The 23515-nt window shown below is 37.1% G+C and overlaps 1 protein-coding gene across 1 annotated transcript in view; it reads right to left on the bottom strand.

The window, feature by feature from the left end:
* Positions 1–23515, bottom strand: part of TSPAN5 (tetraspanin 5) — a 216541-nt gene that overhangs the window by 109086 nt on the left and 83940 nt on the right. The gene's annotated exons all lie outside the window — the stretch shown is intronic.

Raw genomic sequence — 23515 nt, 5'->3', positions numbered from 1 at the left:
TCTTGTTAAATACAAAAAATAAATGTCAGTCATGGCCCTCATTTTCCCAAATGCTTCTTTTGTTTGAAGTATATGTCTTATGGTAAGAGTCTATTATTAAAGTATGCCAGTATTTAGAATATCTTCTGGGATCTAACTTGGTAATCTGTTTTCCCAACTACCTTTGGCAATCTGGAGCTGAATTTTTAAAACGTAAAAGAAATTATTCTGGCCAATGGGTTGTGTTTTGTGCTTAGCCAAATTAAACTTCTCTCTTGCCAACCTACCTAGGATTTTTGAGAATTGCCCAAAGGTCCTCACAATCCTAATTACAGTAACAACATCAACAAATCCTACTGAGGATAAGACACTCATGTCAGTATGCCACATCTATGTTATTCAACTCCTAAAAAGAAATTTTTCACTATCAATCCTGGCCCCCTTATCTTTGGTTATGTATTATCTGTTCCCGTCTACATCTGATTATGAAGTGGCTGCTTTTATTGATTTCCTAGGGGGAGCCACAGAGTTGGCAAGGTCACCCAGCAGGGTTTGGCTTCCCAGAGCTATTCTGACAATTCAAACATTAGTCTATTATTGAAAAACTGGATGTGCCTTCAAATTCCCTGTGGCTAACGGCTAGTGAGGGAGGAGCAGGGAGAGTCACTCCTTACTTCCAATTTATTTTTTGTATCTCTAAAATAGAAGGACTGTGATTTCATGAGCAAAATGGAGGGTAAGTTCCAGATGGTGCCCTGAAACCCAAAGGATCAACAAAGTGGCTTTCCCAAGGTTTCATAACTAGTAGGTTACAGAGGTGGGATTTGAACATGCAATAGATCTCCCTGATTCCCTCACCATAATACCACACTGCCCCCTCCTTTTCTACTTCAATGTACATAGGCATTGTATAGATACATTCATATATGCATATACATTGTATATACTTCACTGTGTGTATATATACACATGCAAAAACTCTTTCAAGAATAAAGAATTTTCTGAATGAATTATTATGAGCCTCTCTTTTTTTCACACAGCATCTTCAGGATGTCTTGCTCTTTTGACTTGTTCCAGTCTTTCCTGGGGCAGTTAGGTGACACAATAGATAGAGTCCTGGGCCTGGAGTCAGGAAGACTCTTCTTTCTGAGTTCAAATCGGACCTCAGACACTTTCTAGCTATATGACCCTGGGCAAGTCACAACTCCAATTTACCTAGCCCTTATTGCTCTTCTGTCTTGGAACCAATACTTAGTATTGATTCAAATATGGAAGGTAATTTATCAAATTAGTGCTTTAATCAACATTACTATTTTAATCAATATTATTTAACCAATATCAATATTGGCTTTAAAATGTCCAGTTTTCCCTGTTGGTTGTTATTTTAAATTTCAGTTTATTCTACACAGGCAGCAGGAAATGGTGATTAGAGCACTAAACTTGGGTTAAAATCTTGTCTTATATATTTACTAGCTACCATGACCTTTAGCGAATCACCTAGTTTTTTTGAGCCTCGGTTTCATCATCTATGAAATGGAGAAATAAGAATGCAGATGGTCCCCAAAGTCCCTTCTAGCTTTAAATGTAAGATCCAATTATTTTGAAAGAATAAATGAAAAAGATATTATTTATAAATCACTTACTCTGTGGCTGAACTATGATACTCAATGGAGATGGAAATACTAAAGGAAAACCAGTCTCTACTCTAAAAAAGTTTACATTCATGAGAATTCAGTCTGAACCTCTATTCTTTTGAGGTTACAACTCAACCCTACCCTTTGATTGAATTAAGAACAAGGCCTGGAGCTATCTGTATAATGAGGATGCAAGCCCACTCTGGGAGGGCACGGGGAGTCTGTTGGCTCCCTGGCACCTGGAAGACACTTGCTTCTCGTCCCATATGACTCTTGGCATTTGGAAGACAGGTCTTTGATCAGAACCTTGCCACATCAGAGGGACTCAGGAAAGTGATATCACTGAATGCATAAGTTTGGGTCAGAAAAAAAAGTCAGTCTCTTGTTGTCCTGGAACTAGAGTGAGAGGAGGCACGTCTATAGTGGTCCATGAAGTAAACTCAGGGAAGGTGGCCAGGAGAGTATGAGCTTGAGCAAGGGCTAGCTAGGTAAGGAGGCTTGCAAAGGGAACAATTGGTCACAGGCAACTGGAACCTTTTGCTTTTCTGAGCCACTCCTTTAATTACTTTTAATAAATAATGATAAACTAAGATACAGTCCCTAAAGAATTTTGATCTTAACACATTCTAATGGGACAAACCTTCCACAGAAGAGAAGGAAATTTTGGTCTAGCAATTTACCAAGATGATGAATGGAAAAATCAGCATAGACAGGCATATTCCTTCCAGGACCAATGGACAAAGCTAACTTAATCTTAGTTCCAGAGCAGGAGGGATTATGGTAGGGAGGATATGGACATGAAAGATGGCTAAGGGATTCCAAAGTGAAATGAAGCATATAGCTGGTGGAATCAGACCGAAATAGAAGGCCTGCTAAGGCATTCACCAATCGAGATATTGAATTCTCAGTACAGAAGGCTCAGAGATTAAAAGGGTAGGTTTTATAAAAAATCTGTTGGTTGCTCAGTTTCATTAATTGAATGATTGGTGTATCATTTAGGTGCAATCCCAGTATGGACAATATCTCCCATCACATGTCAAAAGATGGACGTTCTGAATTGCTGCTGGGAAAATTATTATATGGTATGAAATCTTTTAATTTCATGTGATTAATGGATCCCTAAATTTATCTTCAATGATTACAAACCAAGAACTGCTTTCAAAAAATCAATGAGAATGGGGGCAGCTAGGTGGCTTAGTGGATTAAAAGCCAGGTCTGGAGATAGGAGGTCCTGGGTTCAAATCTGACCTCAGCCACTTCCTAGCTGTGTGACTCTGGGCAAGTCACTTAACCCTCATTGCCTAGCCCTTACTACTCTTCTACATTGGAACCAATGCATAGTATTAATTCTAAGATGGGAGGTAAGCGTTTAAATGTTTTTTAAAATTAAAAAAATCAAGGAAAATCCCCTCCAAACAACTTTCAGATAATTCCTCAAGGGGCACCTAGGTGACTCATTGGCTAGAGAGAGGTCTAAAGATGGAATGTCATGGGTTCAAATCTGGCCTTAGATACTTTCTAGCAGTGTAACTGGACAAGTCACTTAATCCCAATTGCCTGATCCATCCATTTCTTCTGCGTTAGAACAAATATTTAGTATCAGTTCTAAGATAGAAAGTAAGGATTAAAAAAAAAAAACAACCCACAGAATTAGATTAATGATAAAAGAGGGAGAACAATTCACTAAAGAAAAACTCTTTAGAAAGCAAAATTGTCCAATGGGGAAAATTAGTGCAAAACCTCTCCCAAATGAAAATAATTCCTTAAAAATTAGAACTGGGCAAGTGGAAACTAATTATTCCATGAGATACAACAAGAAACAATTTAAAAAGTTAAAAGAAAGAAAAATAAAAGAAAATGTGAAGCAATACACCTGGAAAAAAAGATTGAAGAAACTTAATTTAAGAATTGCTGGACTACTGAAAACCATGATCAACAAAGAACCAAGACATCACATTTCCAGAAATTGTCAAGAAAAACTGCCCTTATAAATTAATTACTTCTCCATGGAGTCAAATAGTTACTAAGTGCTGGTAGTGGGATTTGAATCCAGGTGTCCCTGAACTCTGAGCTTCATACTCTAACCACCACATCACATGACTAGAGAATAGTTCAGCTTTAAGTACATAGATGCAAATAGCATAGATCCAGAAGGGAAAATAGAAATTGAAAGAATCCACCAATCCTCTCCACAAAGAGATACCCAAATCTCACTAAACACTTGAAGAACTTAATGTGGAAGACTTGTACTGCTTGATCCCAGAGGGCAGAGCCAGGAAAAAAAAATGGGTAGATATCACAGAGAGGCAGCTTTTGGCTCCATGTAAAGAAAGACGTTTTATGATTACAGCTATCCAAAAAGACTGCCTTGGGAGGTAGTACATTTCTCATCATTGACAGTATTTATGTGCCAGTCAAAGCTGTATTGCCTCTAGGGTAAGACATATTGTAAAGGGAATTCTTATCTCACTGAAATTTGAATTAGTCTATCAGACACTGTCTATTCTGAGATTCTGTGGTCCAGTAATACTCCTTTTTCTATCAATAAAAATTGCCTCAACAGAAATGTTACTGTAGATGGAATAGGACAGAGAAAAATAAATTAAATTGCAATGGGAAAGATTTGGAGTTAGTTACAATGAAGATTCTCTCTAAGATAAAGGCAGTCAAGACAGGTTGTAAAGAAAGATTTCTAAGAACAACTTAGATAGCCATCTGTACCAAATGGATTGAGTAGTCTGCAGAGAGTCGGAGAAGAGAGATTTAGATGGGCTCAGAATCTTCTTCGACAGCTTCCAGAAAATCAGCTAAATACTAACACCAGAAATATTGGGATAAACACAGAGTGGCAGTCTCTTACCACATCCTCCACACTGAAAAGGACCAATAATGACAGACAAGATTTCACAACAGGAACTAATGAGAAAATGGGAACTGTTTTTAGTCAGGTTATGGTAGCAGTTAGGTGGCACAATAGTTAGAGAGTATATGATTTGGAGTCAGGAAGATATGAATGCAAATTCAGCCTCAAACATTTATAATTTTGGGACCATAAGTAATTCATTTAACTTTTTGCTTTAGTTTCTTTGCCTATTAAATAGGGGAAATAATAGCACCCAATTCACAAAGCTATTCTGAGGATAAAATGATATAATACAAACATGGAACAATTTACACACATACACACACACTATTATATATATATATATATATATATATATATATATATGTATATATATATATACATATAGGGGGATATAGACCAAGATCTAACTATGGATGCCTAAACCTGTGGATATAAATGAACATCTGCTAACCCTATATATAATGTGGTTTTTGTGTACTTACAAACATATAACAAAGTTTAATTGGTAAATTAAAAACATTGTAAGATATTACCAATATCCTATACAGTAACAACAAAATACATTTTACATTATTATACAGTATGACAGAGTACCTGCCCCATCCATACAGGATAAATCTCAAGATCTCCCTTAGATGCCTGAAACTTTATAATATTGTGCCACCTTTCCCTGATCTTCCTCCTCAGTAGTCCTCAACCTCCCCCCTCTCCCCAAAAAACCCTCCAGGTAAAAGCAAAAGAACTGACATGCAGCCAGATCTTGCCATGGGTGGACCTCCAACACAGAGGAGTCTTTGTCCTATTTTGCCCACCCAACTCTCCACCTGATGGCCCAAGTATCTGTCTTCCATCTGTCCATGCTCAGTCCCAGGCTCCATGTCTCCTTGAATCATGAGCTGGCCCCCTCCCTCATCTGGTGGCAGCTTTCTTCCTGCCTCTCTTCTTCCCCTGGAAGTGGGGAACTGAAACCATGGAAAGTAAAACTGCAGATAAGGGAGGGCTATTGTACATACCCATAAAAATATATACAAATAAAAATCCTGCCCTTCAGGAATTTATATTCTACTGGAATAATACAATATGGCCACAGAAAATGAATGCCTGGGAAGCACAGGCTAAGTGCTTACTATGTTCCAAACACTATTCTAAGTGCTGAACATCTGAATATAAAAGGGAGATGCTCCTGGAGCATGGAGTAGCCAGTCACAAGAGTTATGAGCTACAAAGACAAAGATGGTGGGTGGAACAACAGGGCAGTCAGTTAGCATACCATTTACCAGAGGCAAAGTAGTCTTGATTTGAATACAGTTTCCAGACCAAGAAGTGGAGGGTGTTGAGAGACTAGAAGGAACAATTGGGACAGTTTATTGGTAGGCAGAATGAAAAATGACTGAGGTGAAGATGAGGATCCCAAATGTTCCCAGAGTCTTCAGAAGTCAGTGACTTAGCTCTTCCTTAGCCAATCTCTGCCATACAGCAGGAGGTTAGATATGGTTCAAAATAAATACTTATTGATTAGTGGTTAGGGAAGAAAGTGATAATAGGGATGGGATGGAGAGAAGGATATAGACTCGTCCAAGGAAAGGTTTCATGAAGCCAATATAGCTTTTGAGCTGAGCATTGAAAGGAGTCACAGTCCCCCTCCTAACCTCTGGACTTTTACATCTTTTCTTTGCCCTCAGATCACCACCCACTCTCTTTATAGCTCTTTCTCATGTGTTGTCTCCTTCAATTAGAGTATACACTTTTTGAAAATCCAGACTTTCTTTTTGCTGGTATTTGTATTCTCATTACTAGGCACAGTGTCTGGTATATAATAAGTATTCAATAAACACTATACCTATGGAGAGAGTCAACTGGCCAGAGTAGGATGTCTTTACTGATCAATTAGTAAATTAACTAAAATTACGGAATACTGCCTCTTAAGAATTTCAGTCCTTACTCTCAATCTAGAAAGGGTCTGAGTCAGACAACTGACTTGTTTGATTAAGATCACCCACAGAGCAAAAGCTAGGCTGTAAATATATATCCTTGAATGGGGAGCTTAATGCCTATTCCTCTGTGCCAAACTAGTCCAGGTGGGAGATAACATCTTGGACTAAGAACAAAAGAAAAGGTTCCCTAAATAACAAACTATTCAGAGCATCAGTTTCTGTGGTAACAAAAATTAGAAACAAAGTGAGTGATCAGTGAAGGGCTGGATAAATTGTGCTATACAAATCCATAAATAAGACAAATTCATCCAAATTCAGAAAACTTGTTTGAACTGATGCAAAGTGAAGTAAGCAATAAAACAAACTCAGAATTCTGATATAGTGAACAAATGTGATTTCATAGTAGTGAAAAAGATTATTTTTATCAGAATTCATTATCATTACTCTTTTTTAAAAACATAAAATTTGCAAAAGAACCTACAATCACTTCTGCAATTTGATGAAGTATTAGAGCAACACCTTAATAAATGAGGATGTATAATAAAACTGAAATTCTAAGAGTGGTTATGCTTCTAGGCACAGGGATCCACTGAGAATAGGAAGGCTGGACCAGAATCCAAATATTGTGTTTTCTAACTGCTAAAGAGGCTGAACAAGGAGAAGGTAAAATGCCCAAATCTGTATCAGATGCTCTTTGGATGACTTGATGGTTATTTCCAGAGTAACATAGAGAACCAATTCACCATGGGCTCAACTCCTTATTGAGACTCCAATGTCAACTCTCACACAGTTATTTGAATTTGGGGTAGGATTATAACATCCCATCACAAAACTAGAAGCAAATAAGCCAACATAATGCACAGAAGTTCAAATCTTCAAAGAATCATATGGAGTGGGAAAAGTGAAGTAGAAGAAAATGATGTAGTGTCTAAGTCAATTTAGCTATATAATCCCAGCAAGAAATTTCTAAGTACATATCCTCAATGTATGTATATTTAGTTATTCATGAATGATCCATATATTTATCATACTATTACATACATTATGAAACCCAAAAGCAATTTAAATGAAGTACAAACAAAATAATTGAAATATATTATTACAAACAGCATGAAAAATTATCACTCCCACTAAAAATATTATTGATAACATTTTTAGCAAAAGTATGGTAATAAGTATGTTTAATTCATAAAATCATAGGTTAACACCTTCAGAATTACTTTGTGTTTATTTTGGTATTTTGGTTTTAATGGCAGAGAAGGAGAAGGTGGAAGAAGAGAACCCTCACAAAGATAATTCTTTTTCAACATCTTATCCACCAATTATGTCAATCTTATTGGAATTAGCAAGTATTGGAAGCTAGCAAGTATGCATTATCTTTGATGTTGATAAGTTGTTTTTATAAATTTATCAGAAAATGTTGCATTTTAATATTTTTTAACAAATGGATTCAAAATATACTAAACCTTTCATTTGGAAGATTTTCAACATGTTAGAGAATTCTGTTCCCAAGTGTTTTCTAAGTGTACAGATGGGAGAGTTTTTGTAGCCAACACATTTATATCATTTTTAGGAACCCAGAGAAGAGAGACTAAATTGAGAGGATGAGAAATAGTGTTAAAGGCTGCAGAAAGGTCCCAGAAGAACAGGACTCAAAAATGGCCATCAGATTTGATAAATACAATATCCCTGATAACTTTGGAGAGAACAATTTCAATTGAGTGAAAAGTCAAGGATAATAAGAACCTAGAAAAGAAATAAGGAAATTCAAAAGAGGAGCAGTTTCTTGGGGGAAGATAATGGAACAGAATCTTCAATATAGCTTACCACCTATCTATATTTGCTCATCTGATGCATCAAAAAATGTGTGTTCATGCATTGGAGTGGGGTTGAGGGGGAAGCATTATCTGTCTGCCACTTCTCCAGAGCACAAAGTTCTCTGATTGAAGGGTGCTTCAGCAGTTATGAAGTGATAAAGGGCTGGGTTTGGGGTTGGGTGAAGATAAGGATTTTATATGTTCCTAGGTGAGTGCCTGGCATTTTTAATTATAATAGATGAAGGGAGTAGTGTAGTTGCTTTGGATAGAAACCTATGATCACTTTTCTGATTGGGTCACACATTTCTTGATGTCTCCACTTGGGAGACTCCACTATTCTAAGCAAGAGAAATATCAAAGACTTCTTAAAAATCAAACATCCAAATTCATCCACTAACAGCAAAACTCAGTTAATGAAAAAAACATAATTTCTCATCAGCAAGCCTAAGTATTTATAGTGAGAGCACCATATTATCTTATACATTTCATCAACTTATTTTACAAGCTCACTGCAAAGACATGTTTTTATATATTATACATGAGATTATAATGAAGGATGACATAAATGGCATCAAAAATAGGTACCATAGTGCCTGCTCAAAACTGAGGATGAACTTTTTTTGAATGAACAAATCCCAGGACAGAGAAGGAAAATAAGGCTCGAGGGTCCAATGACAATTTTTCATGAGTCAAATACATGCCCTGCCATTGGTCATGCCAGGTCAGAAGACATCTTCTGGCACTTTCTCAGTTACAGAGATTCCCAGAAATGAAGTAAACTCCAATAAATTCACTTAGTCAAGTATGTAGAGATGGACAGAATGCAGGATGAACACAACTTTCACTAATCCTACCTCCAAGGGAAAGATTAAGGCCTCTGTCCTTATGACTCAGTTAAGGCTCATGAAAAATTTCTAGCATTGACCTTTTCCTCCAGAAATGCTTCCCCCCATTCTCTCATATTTAGTCTTCTATCTCTTGTTGTGAGGATAAAATATATTTGTAAAGTGCTTTGAAGATATTAAAGTGTGATATAAATGCTAGTTATTATGATCATAATTATATAAGAATAATTATTATAATGATTGTATTGTTTCAACATTTAAAATCTATGGTATTTTATTATGATGATGATCATATTTAATAATATAATTATATTGATATTATTCTGTAACATCATTATATATAATTATTATTGAATTATAGCAATAATTATGTTTAATTAAAATGCAATTATTGTGATAATCATTTTATACAATTATCACAATAATAACTAATATTTATATAGCCCTTTGCAATGTGCTTTACAAATGTTATCTTACTTTATTCACACTGCAACTTTGATAAGGGCTCTTATTATCCTCTCTGAAGAGATGAGGAACTAAGGATGAGAGCAATTATATGATCACATAGCTAGTGTGAGGCTGGATTTGAATTGGATCTTTCCAATTCAAGTTTCCTTTCTAATTCTATCCACTAACCCATTTCATTCCCTGAGCATTATTATTCATCATCTCAATCCTATCCCTACCCAGTTCATATTCTCCTCAGTCTTCTGAGGTCCTATTTTTGTTAACAAATTTTACTTTATCCCTGACCTGTTTACTACATACTCTTTACATTTCTTGTTAATAGAAAAGTCCTAAAGAGGGAGTGGAATGCTTTCCTCCCACCCCAGTCAAGCCCAAAGTGTTTTCATTTCCCTAAAGAATAGGCATATTCCTGGCTCATCAATGGCACCTACAGATTCCTCCCTTTACGCTAATCACTAAGCATTCTTGCTTCCTTTGATCTATCTTTAACACTTGTCCAGCTCCTTGTTCCTGTAATCTGAACTCTAGTGAATTATTTCTCATTTTTCAAGGAGGTCACACTCAAGGAGGGTCATACCCTTTACCTAACACCCATTGCTCATGGAAGATATCAAGGTCAATGTTACTCATAATAGAACTCTTTCTTTTACTTCTTCTTTTCTCACTTCTCAATTGTTTGCAAACTAACTTCTGATAGAATTGAACCAAGACAGTTCTATCTAGACCTAAAAAAATGGTCTCTTATAGCCAAATCTGATGGCTTTTTCTTAGTCCTTTCTTTTTCCTGACTTCTTAGCAGCACTCTAGAAAGAAGAAGCACTTAAATATCTTACTAGGTGTCAGGCACTATGCTTAAACAAGTGAGATAATCCCTGCCCTCAAGGAGTTTCCATTCAACAATATCTATAGTCAAGCTAGAATTGGGAAAGAGGGTAGGGACATGCTTGCAAATGACTTAGGAATGGTATGGTAGACCCAAAGTAAGAAGGGGTCACCAGTCAGAAGTCAGAGTTCCAGGGGTGGAAGTGCCAAGGGAGGATGATAACTATATATCCCTCCTAGATACTCTATTATCTCTGGATATTCATATCAAAGCTACCAGTTCTTTCTCTACTTAGCTGAATTCTCCTCCTCCATGTTCTTTCCTAGATCAACATTCATCTATCTCACCTAAGATGTGTGGTTGTCCCTCAAAGCTCTGACCAGTCCCAAGAGGCCCTAAAACAAAGCATACTAAATTGAATAATAAATTTCATGGAAATCTATTCATTTAATTAATCTTCCAATGAAGACATTCCAGCTGGTATACTAAGCTCTCTCCTGTAAGCAGTAAAGCCACCTCAAAGTACTTTAGATTCACACTTCTAAACCAAGCTATGCCCAATCTAAAAGGAACCTGCAAGCTTTCCTTCTTTTTTTTATATTTTATTTTTTCAATTACATGTAGTAGCAATTTCCAACATATATTTTCCAAAATTATAAGATTCAGATTGTCTTCCCCCTCCCTCCTTTCCCTCTTTGGTCCCAGAGATAGTAAGCAATGTGAATATATAATCATGAAAAATTTACTTCCATAGACTGCAAACTTTCTTTAAAATGATTAAACAAAAACAAAACATTGAAGAAAAGTCAAGTACCTGAAATTGGAAAAAAAAAAAACCTAGGAAGTGGTGGGGGAGTACAAAGAAAAAAAAAAAGGGAATGCTCTGGTCATAAAAGAACTCTATTTTTTTAAAAACTATAGTGAAAGCAAAAAAAAAAAAGAACAAATTATTTTTAAAGCTCCAAATTATTTTATGTACAAAATGTATTTTATATTCAAAGTAAAAATATTTTATTGTGAATCTGGATGCCATGATTTAATTAGAAACTTCCTCTTAAAAAATATTCCTGTGAACTGATCCAACCATTCTGGAGGGCAATTTGGAACTATGCCCAAAGGGTGACAAAAGAATATCTACCCTTTGACCCAGCCATAGCACTGCTGGGTCTGTACCCCAAAGAGATAATGGACACAAAGACTTGTACAAAAATATTCATAGCTGCGCTCTTTGTGGTGGCCCAAAACTGGAAAACGAGGGGATGCCCATCAATTAGGGAATGGCTGAACAAACTGTGGTATATGTTGGTGATGGAATACTATTGTGCTAAAAGGAATAATAAAGTGGAGAAGTTCCATGGAGACTGGAACAACCTCCAGGAAGTGATGCAGAGCGAGAGGAGCAGAACCAGGAGAACATTGTACACAGAGACAAACACACTGTGGTATAATCGAACGTAATGGACTTCTCCATTAGTGGCGGTGTAATGTCCCTGAACAACTTGCAGGGATCCAGGAGAAAAAAACACCATTCATAAGCAAAGGATAAACTATGGGAGTGGAAACACCGAGAAAAAGCAACTGCCTGAATACAGAGGTTGAGGGGACATGACAGAGGATAGACTCTAGATGAACACTCTAATGCAAATACTATCAACAAAGCAATGGGTTCAAATCAAGAAAACATCTAATGCCCAGTGGACTTACACGTCGGCTATGGGGGGTGGGGGGGAGGAAAAGAAAATGATTTATGTCTTTAACGAATAATGCTTGGAAATGATCAAATAAAATATATTTTTAAAAAATCAAATTAGATAATGATAAAAAAAAAAGAATAAATTAGATTCAATCCAAAAAAAAAATATATTCCTAATTTGATATTGTACATTGTATTTCAACTCATAGGCATTAAAATGGAAGCAAAAACAAAAATGGTGACAAGGAAGATGTTGACAAAAGCAGATTAATCTTGCTCTAGTTTCCTGTATGTGTAAGTGTATATGTATATGTGTGTGTGTGTGTGTGTGTATGTGTGTGTGTACTTGTACATGTGAATGAGGGGCATCATGGATAGAAAACTAACTTCAGATCTCAAAAACTTGGGTTTGAATCTAAATTATTCCACAAGGACCCTGGCATTAGATTTCCCATAGCATTTGACAACTCTCTAAGACAAAGTTGCAAAGATGCAAATCTGAATTGGTTAAAAATGTTCCTCACAGGAGCAGCTAGGTGGTTCAGTGGATAGAATGTCAGCTCTGGAGGCAGGAGGACCCAGGATCAAATCTGGCTTCAGACACTACCTAACTGTGTGACCCTGAGCAAGTCACTTATCCTCAACTGCCTAGCCCTCACCACTCTTCTGTCTTAGATTTGATACTAAGACAGAAGGTAAGGGTTTTTACAAATTATAGAAACCTATAACAAACATGGCCCCATGAAATCTTGAATATCGCCCTTCATTTGTAAATCTGAATGTGTATATAACCTATATAAATATTTAACTGCTACATTCATATATTTATAGACACACACATATATACATTTTAATATAAATATATAAAACAAAGCTCATTGCTTCCTTCCAACTACTCCCCCTTTTACTTTCATATCTCCCCAATTCCATTTTAGAGACCAGTTGAAGATTAGAGGCTATTGACTACTGTTTGCTTTAAGTTTCCTTTGAGACTCTAAAGATAAAAGGAAGAAGGGAAATTACATTAGGCCAAATGGATACTAATCAAAAGGACAGTCATACTCTAGAAAAAAGGCAACAGACTCATCAGGGAAGCAACCTCCATTCTTTGAAGCTTTACAGAAAATTGTTGTTCTTCAACTGTTGTTCAGTCATGTCCCACTCTTCATGACCCTGTTTGCGATCTTTTGGCAAAGTTACTGAAGAACTTTTTCCTTCTCCAGCTCATTTTGTACATGAAGAATCTGAGGCCAACATGGTTAAGTGACTTGTCCAGGATCTTACAGCTAATAAGTATCTGGTCAGATTTGAACTCAGGAAAATGAGTCTTCCTGACTCCGGGCTTGGCACCCTGTGCCACCTAGCTGCCCTCATAGAAAAATTAAGGATGCCTAAAAGAGATTCTTTTAATAATAGAAACTATGTTAAATGGATTAGGTTAGAAAATTAGATAGGAAAAAGAGATCCCTTTTCTGTGGCCTCAAGTAAAACATGTGGCAGCTTTTATAGGGAAGGAAATAATCATGTTGAAATCTTCCCACTAGACTATTTTTTACATTGTTATTTAATGTTTAGTGAGTCTCAATATTAAATGAAGCTACACTCTTCCCAGGTCCTCCCCACTGGCTCTCTATCCATTGAGCCACCTAGCTGCCCTCTTCCCCATCAAACATTTTAAAAACATTATCTTATTTGATCCACATGACAACTTTGAGAGGCAGATGTTATCTCCATTTTAAAGTTAGGGAAACTGAAGTAGACAACAATTAAGAGACTTGCCCAGGGTCACCAAGATCAACACATAATGTTTGAGCCTAGATTTGAAATTAGGTCTTCCTGCCTGACTCCAGGCCCAGTGACTGATTCCAGGCCCAGTACTGTCTTCCATCTGCCTGATGAGGGTCCTTTTGTGGTACCCTCATGCTTTTCACTAGGGTTTATATTTCAGAACTAAATTATTTGAAATGTCTTCAGACAAATATTTTTGCAGTACCTGAATTACTGTGTTACTGGTCACTATTCAAAATGAAAAGAAATAAACTCACAGGCTGGAAGAGAAAATTTTAAAAGAGAAAATCCCCCAGAGGGAAATTCTCCCAGAGTACCTTTTTCCTAAACTCTCTTTTCTCAGCTCATTCATTCTCTTCCCCAGCCTTTTATACCTCTATCTTTCCCACTAATCCCTCAGAAGGGTTAATTATCCAGTCCCCATTGCATCATGCTACAAACACAGCCCAACTCCATACACCAAGGAAGACCAACATGGATTAACTCCTCATTTGTTCTCATTTTTGCATTAACATGTTGTTACACCATAAACTGAATTAAGAGGGCTGTTCATTTTGCTATTGGCCTAAGTTCAACAAAGAACAGGATTCTTTCCTTTTGTTCTAAGCTTAACTGACATTCCCATTAAAAAAAAAAAAAGATGAACAACATTTTTTTCCAAAGACATTTGGGCATCAAGGAACATGCTTATAAAAATTTTAGTGAGACTTAAGGAAAACATCGCAATAAAACGAATTATGGTTGGTTTCATAAGAAGTTGGGGCCACTTACAGACCCCTGGGGGAGGAAGCTTATATGTTGACAGAAATTCCCATACTTGCTGCTAGTTCTGAATTTGTATCAAAAAAATGACATTGCCTAGCACTGAGTTCATATAAATCTGGAAACAGAAGCACAATACGTACTACTATTAAAAAAAAAAGGATGAAAAAGATGGAAGGATTTTTTCCATTGAAATGCATCTTCATCTTTGCAGGAAAGCATTTAGCCTTGGATAGCCCTCTGAATAGAGTCCCATCAAGTTCTCCTAATGACATAAGCCATTGCATTAATGGCGCAAAATCTCTGGGTAAACAGTTTTACAGTGCAAAGCTTTCGGAGTAATTCCTTGGAAATGAAGTCGAAGTCTTCCCACTACTCTATTTTTCACGTTGTTATTTAATGTTTTGTGAGTCCCAATATTAAATTAAGCTACACTCAGCCTCCTACCCACAAAGGACCCAAGCTTCCAAATAGCTTTGCGTTCTCGAGCTGAGAAAGGAGCTCAATCTGCTTTCAAAAAACACATCGGGGCAAGCCTAAACTAACAAAGTAGAAGGATGTGCTCTGTCACGAAGCTAGATAATTCACACAAAGCTCAGCCCCACCACTTTAGAATGTGTCATCTGAAATAGTCAGATAACTCAAAAAGCAAAATTATTTAGCCAGTTGACTTGGCTTTGCAATTCATTTTGCCAAAAGACATCCAGATACATATTCTTCAACTAATATTCTGAACAAGAATGAACACTGAAGGCACTAAAATGACTCTTCCCTCTCTTCACCCACCCGTTCTCTCCTGCAGATTCACTGGACCTTCATGTGTCTGATTTCTATGTTTCCAAAATGCTTTGCACAGTACTAAGTGCACAGTAGGTCTTTAATAAATGCTTGATGTCTTGATGAAACTATCTCAAGAAATATTTGACTGAGGATATTGACTTGGAAATTAGTTAGGTATGGGTCTAGGATTTACAAAGGAACCCTATGAGACCTGCTTTTCTATTGTTGTTCATTTGCTTGCTTCTTTTTTTTTTAATCCTATTTTAATATGGTGTATTTGTTCTAAGGCAGAAGACTGGTAAGGAGTAGGCAATGGGGTTAAGTGACTTGCCCAGGATCACATAGCTAGGAAGTGTCTGAGGTCACATTTGAACCCAGGACCTCCTACCTCTCTTAGGTTTGGTTCTCTACCTAACTCTCCATCTCCCCATTTGCTTGCTTCTTGAAATAAATAGGTTATAAAAGGTTAAAGGAATTGGGTTTGGCTATTGGTTTTTTAGTTTTTGTTTTTAAAGCTGAGTGAGTCATTGCTTAATAATAGTTGTCAGGTAGGACATGCTATTAAAAAATACCAAAATATCTCTCATCCCTGACTGAAGCACACAGAGGAGGTACTTCAACTGAAACAACATTCATCTATTTTGAATTTTTAAATTCTGCTGACAGTAATGTCAGAACTGGTTATAATAACTTACACTTACACAACATGTTAAGTTTTCAAAGCATCCCATATACATTATCACATGACCATCCTGGGAAATATTATCCCCTTTTTACATATGGAAACTGAGGACATGGTCACAGCATTGGAGATGAACTTTGAACCCAGATCGTCCTCATGTTACACTTTATAAACTGAGGTTAAACTCTCCTCTTTGGGAGAACCCAATTCAGGAAGACCAAAGAAGAGACAGGACCACTACGCAGGGTAATAAGGATGAGAAATCAACAGAGCAAAGGAAGAGCTGATCGAATCATATTTTGCTAATGTTTCTTCTGAAAAGGAGAAGGATCTTTTAACTAGAAAGTTAGAACAGAGTGGTTAATAGAAAAATAAATAAGGAGATTGTGCAGTCCCATGTAGAAATAGGGAAGCAGGACCACCAAAAACACTTCCCAAGTAGATTTTCAGTGGTTCACAAAGCTGGGTGCCACTCCTACCGTACCATTGAGGGTCATTCCAGTCTCCACTCTCTCCCATGGCATTCACCCATGCTAGCTTTTAGTAAAGCAAGTGGATAGAGTAGGTTAAGTAGTTAGGTAAGGCTTTCTAGAGGAAATAATAGTAAGCTAGCATTGATTTAGCACATACTTATTATCTCCTTTGATCTATTTCCCTAGCCAACATTTATGGAAGATCCATATGTGCATACTACTGTAAAAAATAGACTCGAATACAGGACTACAATCCCCACAAGCCTTTGCTCCACTTCCCCAAAATGCTTTGTAATCTCAAGGGAATTCTGAGGTGGGCCGAGATCGAGGAAGGATTTAAGCTGGTGGCAAAGGTTTTTGGCGCTCTTTTCTCTTTTTTGGACTTCCATTTTGGAGCAGAGGCGTCTCTTCCATAATGTGAGGTTATTTTGTTTAGGCCTCTGGCCTAGGCACATGTTTCTTACTTGTATATTCTTTAATCCTTAATCTTTAATAAACCTCTAAAAAAATATAATACTCCTTGCAGAGAGAAACTAATTTCTACCTGCCTCAGTCTCCCCATATTCCTAAATTTTAACTGTTACACTACCTACACTGGTATTTAGAGAAAGCTGGATATCAGCTTCCATTGGAAAGTAAAAGAAGTATAGGATAGTATATAATTCCTTTGTTTCTCCAGAAGGGTATCATCAGTAACCCCAATTACTCATTATATATACATTAAACTCTGATTATAAAATAAATAAGTGAAAAAATAAATATATATTAAACTCATTTATTATAAAAATAAATAACTTCATAAGAAAATAGCTAGGTAAATTGTGATATTTACTCCTTTTTTTAAATGTCTAAAAATTTGTTGTGGGGGCATCTGGGCTGCTCAGTGGATTGAGAGCCAGGCCTAGAGACGAGAGGTCCTAGGTTCAAATCTAGCCTCATACACTTCCCTGCTGTGTGACCCTAAGCAAGTCACTTGACCACCATTGCCTAGCCCTTACCACTCTTCTGCCTTGGAGCCAATACACAGTATTGACTCCAAGACGGAAGGTAAGGATTAAAAAAAAAAAAACCATCACATCACTGTATTCCATCACAGTCATATACCAAAACTTGTTCAGCTATTCTCCAATTGATGGACATCCCCTCAATTTGCAGTTCTTTGCCACTACAATATACTTAACATCTTAAAAACTTTTAAGCATTAAAGGAAATAATATAAGTGCTTTGCTTTTACCCTAAGATTTTTTTGGCAAAAGTCTGGCATAGAATGATAATAAAATAGTTATGGGGAGTTGGAATCAGAGGAGCTAAATTCAAATCCATCTTCAGACATTTACTATATATGTAGCACTGGGCAACTCATTTAACTTCTCTGGGATTCAGTTTCCTTACCTGTAAAATTAGAAAGTTTGATTATAAGGGGTCTCTGGGTCCCTTCTATCTATTATCCAATAACTTCAATTATTGATACATCTGTTGGGAGACATTCACGCTCCTCTCTCTCTTCACTTTCTCAAGCATTACTTCTCTATCTATCATCTCCTCCTCTTCTTCCTCCTCTCTCCCTCCTTATCAAATTCAAGTCACCTAGACTGTAGGAACTATTTTCTTCTGTATTGAATGAACTGGCATCTAGGATTACAGAATATTGAAAACATTGAGAACAGAAGAGATTAGAAAAAGGGATTTCAGAAGACTATGTGTGTGATTCCAGTATGTATTCTTCCAATTCTCAAGAAATGAGAAAAGCCTCTGTAATCTACAAGTCAGTGACCTTGACTTTAATTCCTTTATTCACTTTAAGCATGAAGTATCCATCCATCTAGTCTCATTCTAGTGTCCATGGACAGAGATAGGAAAAATATTTTGAATGCTATTTCAAAAGACTTGGTTTATTTTGCAATCCAATGTCTTTCACTGTATGCATTTGCAACATAATTCTGAGAAGGGGTCCATGAGGACCCTCCTGACTGCAAAGGAGGATCATGAAAGAAAAACAGTCAAGAACCCTAGTCTAGCAGAATAGAAGTTTCTTAAAGGCAGCCAACCTAGCACATTCCTGGTAGCAGGTGATATAAATACTTTGTTAACTATGGCTCTCTCAATATCTTGTTTCCAAGATGGTACAAATAAGCTTTCTGTTCAGAGCTTCTCTTTAGAGACCTCACTTGGACTTATGACAAAGAATGCTATCCACCTCCAGGGAAAGAACTCCTGGCGTGAGAATGCAGATCAAAGCATACAATTTTTCACTTTAGTTTATTTGGGAGTTTTGGTTTTATATGAGGATTCTCTTACAAAAATGAACAATATAGAAATGTGGTTTGCACAAGAATACATATATAATCAAATCAAATTGCTTACCAGCTCCAGGAAGGAAAAGGGTAGGGAGGGAGAAAGGGAGGCAATTTGGATCTTTTAACCAGAAAACTTAATGTAGAAGATTGATATTACATGTAAATTAGTCAAATAAAATATTTGCCACAAAAAAAAAAAGGCCTCTCTTCTAAAATCGAGGATCTGCATCTGGGAGTAAAATGCAAAGTGTGTGTATATGTATGTATGTATGTATGTATGTATATATATATATATATATATATATATATATAGATATATATAGATAGATATATATTCTCTCAAAACAAGAACATACCACAAAAACAAATTGAAGGATATGGGCTTAGTTACTCACTAGTCCAATTTTCTTACAATGAGATCTTCCAGAAAGAATGTCCTTTAAAAACTATCATCTTGCAGAATCAAAGTTACAATTAGCCCAGTTGAATGGAGGACATGTTGATAATCTAACCTGCTGGTTTTGTTTCGATGTCAATAAACTTGGTCTGGAGGAAAACATTAAGCTCTTCTTTTACCACTCTGCAATTACTTAAGTCAACAATTTTTTTTAATGTTCAAGCTGTTTGCAGTTTAAAAGGCTACACAAATGTTTGCTATAATTACATGGAAATTTAGGCAAAACAGTTTCATATTAATTTTTTAAAATAAAGCCTTGAACAGTTTACAAGAAAAACATACATGCCTCCTTGCTTTATTCCCATTCTCTGATAACCAGTGGGGACATTTTGGAAAACTACAACTGTCTCCTTTTATTGCTTTCTCAAGTACAAAAGAACAATGTACCAGACACATAGTGGCCTGTATACAATTGCTTTTCGATATACCAGAGTATTGGTTTCCTAGGTTACAAGTCAAAAAAGCACAGATATGTCTAGCACATTTAATATGTAAATGAACTAGGTCACACCAGTCATATTTTACTAACAGGAGAGAAAGCCTATAAATCCTTCCATTTCTCTTCCTGTAGTAAATAGGTAGAATTTGACTTGCTACTATTATAGGCTATGTAATGATTCTCCTTTGACAACATGGTTACCAAAGTAAGAAATTCCAAAAGAAACTTTGCTTTAGTTGATGAAGTGAAAAACAATTCCCATGAAGAAAAGTTAAACTAGAGAAAGAAAATAAACAACCCAGAACTTAAATCCTACTTAGCAGATTCTTCCTCTACGGTCCATAAATTTGGGGGTTTTTAAATAAATATATTTGATAACGATTTGTGATCCGACATATTTTATTTTGTGTTTAAAAACTATTCTCAGAAGGGGTTTATCAGCTTCACCAGCCTGCAAAATAGGGTTTTGACCCAAAAAAGGGTAAGAACCCTGGCTAGGCAGTGTTTCTGCAGCTTCTGTCCATACCAGAATAGCCCAGCACACTCAGCCTTGCCAACTTTTAGGAAAAAACCAGTTGAACTTCCTATTTCCCCTCCCACTAAGTTAGTGGTACACATATTAAACTCATGGTGCATGACAAAGAAGAAATGTGGGTTTCTTAAAGCCAATAGGAAGCTGAGAAAGCTGGGCTAATGTGATCCTGGCATCTTAGACAAAAGAGAGAGAATCTGGTGTGTCTGCCATTGGGCAGTAGAGAAGACCAATGGCCAAGAGTGGGAGGCCAATGGGAAAGTTCCTTCAAGTGGTCTGCTCCAATGAATGACCAGAACTCAACTTCCTAGGACTCAAGATGCCTGCAGCTGCTTCCCAGGCGCTGTGAAAAGTGGACAGGAGCCAAAGCAAGGGGAGCAGGTCAATTCCTAATAATACAATAATAAAAATGAATGTGTGCTTGGAGGGAAGGGGGGAGGAAGAAGGAAGAATCATCTCTTTTGTGTGCTCAGCTCCAATTAGAAAACCAGGCTTGTGTAGGGACCTGACAACTCTGGAATGCTGGAGTAATGAGACACAATGATTTCTAGCTTTCTTAGTTGCAAACAAAGCCTCATTGTCTTTTCATGGACATTTATGCTGCCAATACTTCTCACACACTACAAAGGTATCTAATTATCAGTCACTCCCATTTCTCCCCAGCCTATTTCCCTTCATTTCAACCCAAGACACAATATTAAATGTGTATTTAAACACAAATTTAGCACTATGTTTAAAAACTGGCCTGGCTAAAAAAACAAAACCTTGGAGCAGGCTTGGGGTGGGGGACCCTGAACAAAAGCATTTCCTTAGCTTGTTAGTTCTGTCTCATTACCAAAGCGTAGGATTTTGAGGTAAGGTTTTTGCACCCTGTTGTGTTTGTTTTATTAACACACATAGGAGGTGCTTAATAAATATTTGGTAACTTATTATCTGTTGATAATTACTAAATTTATTGTTAAAACATTTTATTAGGATAAAGTAAAATATGTTTTGATTAAAACCCTTTTTAGTTCAAGAGAAAATGTTAAGAAATAAATATTACTCCAGTTTCAAATCCCTTCTAAACTTTTCCCTTTTAGAATGTGTGTAAAAAATGAAGAACAAAAAACTAAGGTCTTGTGAAAATGAAGGGAGGCAGTGGGAAGAAAAGGGGAACAAGCTGAAAACAAAAAGTACCTCTTGTCCAGTTAAGATCATTACTTATTCCATCCCCTACAGTGATGGATGCTATGACCCACCTAGAAGCAGTGAGTACTTTCAATTCAGAAGGAATTAAGATTACCAATCCTAGAAGAAGAGATGGGGAAGAGGCAAGTTCAAATAGTTTCCCTTGATGCTTAGACTACTATAATGTAGTAGAAGAGGGTCAAACTATGGCCTGAGGGCCAAAAGCAGCTGGTTTTTGTTTAGGGACTAGGTTTTACCTTTTTCAGTGTAATAAAACTTTAGTGAAAAGCATAAAAACCATTCTGAGCCTGGAGTCTTCACTGGCCTAGCTAGTTCTCGAATAGTAATCCAAAAGCTTCAAAGACACGGAGTTAGTTCCAATACTCTTCTAAGCTAAATATGCTGGTATTTAGAATGTTGTTGATAGAAACTGTTTTAATCAGACTTGTACCCGAAATGCAGAAAGCCCAGAACCATGAATTCTTTCTGCTTAGCCTTGAACAAAGCAGTGTCCAAGTCAGTACCAAAAGAGATGTCAGTCACACAGAGAATCGACAACCTTTGAAGTCAACGACTGCATCGGACTTATATTTACAAATGAGAAACCTATGATCCCATGAGGCCAGAGAAAAGATGTGACTTGCCCACAACCCATGCATGAGTCCTCTGGGGTTCTCCATTTTCTAACAGTAAGTCCAATTTCCCCTTTAACCTTTCACTCTGATGCCTTAAACCACATATAAAATATATAATTCCTGGGGTTCCTGCCCTGCCTTACCAAGAAACACAGGCTTAGACTGTGTCCTCTACAAACCAAATCATCTGTACCCTCCTTTCATTTTCCTATTTGTAAAAGTGATTGTGCCTCAGAAAGTTAAAAAGGAATTAATTTCCTCATGGCCTAAGGGATGAAAACATTCTAATAAAGAGGCATTAGGGGTTCCAACAGATCACTGAGCTTTTTAAAGACCCAATAGTGCCAACTTGGCATAAAACAAGGTGACTGTCATTAACAAAAACTACCCAGAACTGCAGAGATCTGTTTCTAGCATAGTCCCCCTCTTTCCTCCCAAAGTTAAAAGGCTAGGGTTGAGGATTAATTTCCATTTAAATAATTCACTGACTCTTTGCTTTTCAACTTTTTCTCTGATTCTGTTGCTTTTGAAAAATACCACTGATTTTTTAATAGCTTGTTCTCTCTTCTTTCTTCACTGGAAGACCCTCTTTTTATAACTTGAAGCTGTGGTTTCCCAGATTTCTCTTTTCCCACAGCTTTTTGGCCAACCTACCTATAGTTCAGTACTGGTCTTCATGTGCTCATAATAGCTTCCCTGGCTTCCTCCTGATTTCAGCTAAAATCCCACCTTCTTTTAGTAGCATTTCCCCATACTCAGGAATGCAAGTTTCTTGCCTCTGATGATTATTTCCGATTTATCTTGTATGTAACCTGTTTATAGATAGTTATCTCTTCCTCTCCCTTAGCCTGTGAACTCCTTGAGGACAGGGGTTATCTTTTGTCTTTCTTTATATGCCTAGTATCTATCTTGAAACGTTCTGTAGCACCTGTTTCAGCAGTCTTCATAGCCATTGGAGTAAATTGTTGTCATCCCTGCCCTTCTACAAGGGGGAGTCTTCCAATGACATCCCCCCTAACTCATCAACTGCTTTGAAGCTATCATGTCCCTTCAACCTGGTTTAGCTCACCTGCTGAGATGGTTTCATCATGATACGACTGCTGTGCATGCTACAGCTTCTTAGAGCCACAGGTGAGCAGTATATGGCAGGTAGACAGCAAAGGAGGATGGGTAGCCCTGACTGCAGTTTGACAAACCCTCCTACCAGAGGTGCTAGTCATTCTGGAAGCCCCCAGAGCTGATATTTAAGAAGGAATTGAAAAGACAGGTACTCAAAACTAATTTTGGTTCTATAACTCAAAGGGATTTCTTTGTACTATAGCATGCTTCACCAAAGGAACCTCTAGCCCTGTGGAGGCAAGCCTATGGCACACATGCCAGAGTGGGCACTCAGAGCCCTCTCTTTGGGGATGCCCACCATTGCCCGAGCAATGGCCCGAGT

This window comes from Monodelphis domestica, chromosome 6, assembly GCF_027887165.1.
Source record: "Monodelphis domestica isolate mMonDom1 chromosome 6, mMonDom1.pri, whole genome shotgun sequence".
Classification (NCBI taxonomy): domain Eukaryota; kingdom Metazoa; phylum Chordata; class Mammalia; order Didelphimorphia; family Didelphidae; genus Monodelphis; species Monodelphis domestica.
This window is presented reverse-complemented; position numbering and strand designations above follow the sequence as displayed.